Source organism: Ornithorhynchus anatinus, chromosome 20 (assembly GCF_004115215.2).
Source record: "Ornithorhynchus anatinus isolate Pmale09 chromosome 20, mOrnAna1.pri.v4, whole genome shotgun sequence".
Classification (NCBI taxonomy): Eukaryota; Metazoa; Chordata; class Mammalia; order Monotremata; family Ornithorhynchidae; genus Ornithorhynchus; species Ornithorhynchus anatinus.
This window is the reverse complement of record NC_041747.1, coordinates 4,354,660-4,360,659: the sequence shown is the minus strand read 5'-3', so window position 1 is coordinate 4,360,659 and position 6,000 is coordinate 4,354,660. Positions and strand designations below refer to the sequence as shown.

Below are 6,000 nucleotides of genomic sequence, written 5' to 3'. Positions count from 1 at the left end.
CATGTGCCAGTGAAGATATTGGAACACATGGAATCATTAAACAGGCATCCCAATTATATCACAGCGAACCTCACAAACACTGGGTGTACTGTTCCTAAATAAAGAAATAACGGAGAGCAAGCCATAGAGGGTGGGTGGGTGAGTGGGTGGGATGGATGTTGGGGTGGAGGGAGTGGCAAAAAGATTTGATCTGGATTCACCCAGCTCATGTTCAACTTTTCAACTGTCCTGGCATTTGAAGGAAATGGTTTGAACCTGTGGGTGATTTGCTTGTTTGTTTTCACAACCGGAGCGGGTCTAATTTACTCCAAGAGGGAAGGGCCATTTTGGTGAATGCCAGGGAGCTGGGGTAGTGTCCTCAGAAGACAGTACGTGAAGAAACCTGCAGCAGGCTTTTCGGGAAGGAACCTTTTTCGGGATCAAGTTTCAGATCAACCTGAAACCGTCTGTCAGCTCAAGGTGGAACTAAGGTTTGTTTCTTTCCCTGAATGAATTGTTTCAGGACAGTAGAGGAAAAAAACCCATTATCTGGACAAAAAGGAACCAAAAATGTGGCTTTGAGTTAACTGGGCTTGCATTTTACCCAATTATTTCAATTTAGCCAGTAGTATTTCTAATCTGTGGCACTTGCCTGGAATTACACTCTGTTTGGGATCAGCCGATATCAACCGAACTAAGTTTGATTGTATTTCCTTTAGAAAGTCGCATTGATTCGGTGCATCGCCATAGCTAAAAATAATCCTCATGAAAAGAAAAGCCTCCTTGAGGCAGTAATTTCTTGGGGAGTTTGCGGGCTTCCCCTAATTTGGGTGCAGCTCTCAGTGTTTGAATTCATCCTTTCAGTAATGTTCCCCAAAAGTTTGCCTGGGAAGGAAATGGGGTGAAGCAATGAATCTAGTGAGAGTTGGATCTATATGCTTTATGAGACAGTTTGAGAAGTTTTAAAATGAGAAATCTTGTTTTGGTCCCAAGATAAGTTGGCACACATCCTTGGATTCAGTCAACAGATGGTGCAAGGTACTGCTGAGCACAGTTGATAAATGTTTTATAGTGTGACTCATCAACTGATAGCTGTTTATTGAAGGGAACTGAAAGTGCTTTCGTGTTTAAGATGTTATTTTCCTCTAGAGAAGGTTCTGATCCCAGGCTGTCCACTCTCTCCTATCTGCTCTCTTTCTTTGACTGGCAATAGCTAGAATTCCCATGTAAAAATTATGTACCACATCCAACTGAATTCTATTCATAGCCACAATGCCAGTTTTGTTCCCCAAGGAAAGCAACGATGAAGCTCGTCAGAGGAAAATTAGTTTTACAGCCTAATATATTTTCTCTGTCAGGATGGGTGTGCATACATGAACGGGATCAGGGCAACCACAGTGGCTGTGAGGCTGTTGACAAGCAAGTGACCTTTCAGTGTTGTGACTGTAAGCTCATTGCGGGCAGAAAACGTGTCCGCTCATTCTCTTGCATTGTACTCTCCCAAGTGCTTAGAACAGTGCTCTGCACATAGTAAGTATTCAGTAAATACCTTTGATTAATTGGGCACCCAACTGAGTGCGTTTGTTAACTTCTCTGTGCCTCAGTTACCTCATCTGTAAAATGGGGATGAAGACTGTGAGCCCCGTGTGGGACAGCCTGATTCCCTGTATCTCCCCCAGCGCTTAGAACAGTGCTCTGCACATTGTAAGCGCTTAACAAATACCAACATTATTAGAGAAACAGCGCGGCTCGGTGGAAAGAGCCCGGGCTTGGGAGTCAGAGGTCAAGGGTTCGAATCCCGGATCTGCCACTTGTCAGCTGTGTGAGTGTAGGCAAGTCACTTAATTTCTCTGTGCCTCAGTTCCCTCATCTGTAAAATGGGGATTAAGACTGTGAGCCTCACATGGGACAACCTGATGACCCTGTCCCTCCCCCAGCGCTTAGAACAGTGCTCTGCACATGGTAAGTGCTTAACAAATACCAACATTATTATTATTATTATTAATAAACACAGGTATAGTTGAGAGGGTCGGGGACGGCTTGCCAGCACTGAGGATAGGATGGCATCTCCCTCCAGTAACCGCCTCAGCCCAAAGACTGAGGACGTGGGCTCCCCTCTTTTTCTTGAGGCCTGCCCAGGCCTTCCACAGAGAAGGGTTCTGTTAAGCTAAAATCAAGATTACTTTGGCACCTCGGTGGCAAAGTGTGTGTTGTGCCAACCGCCACCAACTTCCCACATGGGCCCCCTTTTCCGCTTCTTTGGAGTGCCAGAGGAAGAGGGTGGATCCTGAAGGGGAGCCGGTGTCACTTTGACAGCCGACGGGTTTCATGCCAGAAACCAAACGCAGGACATCTGATGAAGTGCTGTAAACCGAAAGATCTCAGGACCTGAAATCATAAAGTAAGTTCGTGCTGGGCTACACAGTTTGGAATTTGGAAACTCTGAGGGCTATTGGGAGGTGTTTCTTGAGTTGTTTTGTTGTTTGACAGGAAGTTTATTTAATCTCCTCCTTTCCAAGACCCGCAGGCCCTGCGCAGAGAAGTGTGCCAGGGCTTTTTTCAGATATTTTCCACGACGAAGATCTGGGGATGTTTTATTGTGGGGTAGGCTGTGAAAGGGCTGGTTTTCCTTCAGCTGTCGTGACAGTCGGCATTTCGTGGAAAAGGTTTCGACTGCCTGAAAGATGTACCTTTTCACAGGATTGGTGCCGAGGGAGCCTCTGAGGGATTGTCCGCAGTGCCAGGCAGGTCGGGCGGGTCGGGGTGCCTGGGTTAGGATGTGGCATTAGGCGACACCTGCCGATTTAGGAGGGAGGCGGGGAGTGAAACCCGGCCGTGACTATCAGAGTGGCTGTGCGCTGGAAGAAATGGATAAAACCGTGGTGTCGCACCAGGTCTTCACGGGGACAGGTGAGCAGGTAAGCCCCTCGTGACCGAGGCAGATTGAGGCTCGGAGATTGTGAGGTCGGGAATCATTACAGAACAGACTTACAGCGGGAGAATTTTCGGAGTTGGAAAGGTACAGAACCAACCAGACATGTAATTGGCTAAGGCCTCAACATTTCTGTGACATGTCCGTCAGAAATTTTCATAGAGTTTGTTCTCGTCTGACTCTTCATCCGTAAGCAAGGGGCACTGGGGCCTGTCAGTCAGTCGGTTGTATTTATTGAGAGCTTACCGTGTGTAGAACGCTGTACTAAGTGCTTGGAAGGATACAATGTAACAATAAACAGACACATTCCCTGCCCACAACAAGCTTAGTGTTTCTGAAGAAGGAAGTGGCCACTGGGTCTGAAACCTTTTCATCCCTGGGGTCGGTAAAATGTCCTCTGTTCTGGAAAGAAAAGATCCAGAATACAGTAAACTTTGTTTTTAACTTAGCTGATCCTGAAAGAGTAGACTGCTTCGGCTTCTTATTAGTTATCCAGAACTGTTCCTGAGGCTGCAGAAGTATCATTTCTTCTCTCCTGATTGTCCATGCACAGTCTCAGGACATATTTCTCCCCACCCCGCCACCCCGGGAGATGGGTAACTTTTGATCCAGGAGGCCTTGATCCTCATGATAAGTGGCAATATCCAAGGCCTTTAGGTTCCCCATACTTCTGGACTCATGCTATCTTGTTCCTATGAAAAAAAATGCTTCATAGGATGTCATATAGAGAATGCCACCGGAACCGCCAAATCTAGAGCTGTCTCTGGGTTGGGGGAGGGACCTCTGGCATCCGTTTTTGCTCCAGAACCATTGCATTCCTCTCCCAGGCCCCCTTTACACAGGTGTGACTTCCATCTTTGGCTGGGCGCCTTCAAATTTTCCATCATCATCCTGACAGTGCACCCGGAGACAGAAAGCAAGTGAGGTAGCCACTCTTTTCTCTCCTCTCTAAGTTTATTTCACATCTTTCTTCACTCCCGCACCCGCCATCAGATTATAAATTTCCTCATGGAAAGGACTGGGTCTTCTTTTCCTCTGTTATTATGCTCTCCTAAAAGTTTAGCCAGTGCTGCGCACACGATGGGGCTCAATAACTGAAAGTTTCCAGGTAAATGAAGTGGACGTGTTTTCCACAGATTGGCCAGCAGGCACACCGCTGTTATCAGTCCTGCCTGAGGAGAGTCAATCAATCAGTCTGTCTTTGGTATTTATTGAGTGCTTACTATGTGCAGAGCACTGTACTAAACATATGGGAGAGCACAGTACAACAGAATTTTCAGTCACGTTCCCTGCCCATCATGAGCTCACAATCTGGAGGGGGAGACACACATTAATACGAGTAAATAGGTAATTTATAATATCTAATTTAAAGACAAGTACACAAGTGCTGTGAGGTTGGAAGGTGGGGCGAATATCAAATGCCCCCAGGTCACAGAGTCAAATGCATAGATGATGCAGGAGGGAGAGCGAGCTGGGGAAAAGAGCATTTAATCAGGAAAGGCCTCTTGGAGGAGATGTGACTTGATTCTGTGAGTGCCCACGAGGCCTGCCAATCATATCTGACTTGCTATTGGCTGGCCACCCAGGCTCTTTCTAACTGCAATAAATTTCTACACCATAATCCAAATGGGGATATTTAGGGATATTAAATATTTAGGGATATTAAATATTAAAAATGTACATATTTAGGGAATGTGTTTGCCCTTTAACTAAGTCCTGCATTTCAGCCATATAAAGGTTTTTGCAGGTTCTCTTCCTTCGTTTCTACAACAGAATCCTAGAAATGGGGTGAAGATATTTCCTTTATTCAGGGAAAGATCAATTAACTCTCTGTTGCCGTGCTGCCTGCTGAATGACAGGAGGACTTGAACAGACACTTCAACATCAACATCATCATCATCATCAATTCATTCATTCGTTCACTTGTGTTTATTGAGCGCTTACTATGTGTGCAGAGCACTGTGCTTGGGAGAGTACAATATAACTATAAACAGACGCATTCCCTGCTCACAGCGAACTTACAATTTGGGGGGTAGGGAGGATTTATTGCGTCCTTACTATGTGCAGATCACTCTAGTAAGGACTTGGGAAAGTAAAGGAGAGTCAGTGGACACTATCCCTGCCCTCAAGGACATTACAGTCTACTTTGTCCTGAGCGCTCTACTTAATACTCGGAAGAGTACAAGGGAGTTATTGGACATGATCCCTGCTGTCAAAAAGCTTCCAATCTAGTGAGCCTCCTGGGTTGGGGTATAAGAGGTTTTTGCTTAGGATGGGATGGACTTTACTCTTGAAACTCCATGTTGTGTGTATACCACTTTTTTTTTTAAATAGTATTTGTCAAGTGCTCACTCTGTGTGTCAGGTCCTGTACAAATGTCGGCTGAGGGGCAACAGCTACAATCACAGTCCCATCAAGAATCGGCTGAAGGAACCACGAAGGAGCTTGTATTTGCTGAGAGATCCGAGGAATCGGGGACTCTTTCAGCACCTATTGGATTTCTCTTTGAAGTTTCAACTGTCCACTAGCATAATCAGGATTCTGGATTTTGTCAGTCAGCGAGATGCCTGCTTTATCTCTGGAGGGTGAGATAACTTTTAGCTCCTGGGAGGGTGATGGCGGGAGGTGGTGGGGCCGGGGAGTGTTCATTGCCCGGTCAAATTGTTGTTGAAACCCCTTGGGGGCTCTCTTCAGAGAGTTACAGCTCCTCTGTATTGATTCTTTCAATCATATTTATTGAATGTTTACTGTGTGCAGAGCACTGTACTACGCGCTTGGGAAAGAATAGCACAACAATAAAGAGTGACTATCCCTGCCCATGAAGAGCTCACAGTCTAGAGAAGATCTTGGACTTCCAACTGTCCCTTCCCTGCTCTTAAGATGGGAGGATATTCTCCCGAATTTTGATGGGGCAAGGACAATAATGTTGGTATTAAGCGCTTACTTTGTGCCGAGCACAGTTCTAAGCACTGGGATCGATACAGGGTAATCAGGTTGTCCCACGTGAGGCTCACAGTCTTAATCCCCATTTTACAGATGAGGTAACTGAGGCACCGAGAAGTTAAGTGACTTGCCCAAAGTCACACAGC

At 46.0% G+C, this 6,000-nt stretch overlaps 1 protein-coding gene across 2 annotated transcripts in view; it reads left to right on the top strand.

Moving 5' to 3' along the window:
* Nucleotides 1-274: 274 nt before the first annotated feature.
* STARD13 (StAR related lipid transfer domain containing 13) overlaps nt 275-6,000 on the top strand; it is a 245,975-nt gene continuing 240,249 nt past the window's right edge. For both annotated transcript variants that reach the window (XM_039914925.1, XM_029048473.2), the window contains exon 1: nt 275-470. The gene's annotated coding sequence lies outside the window, so the exon portion shown is untranslated. The remainder of the gene's footprint in view (nt 471-6,000) is intronic.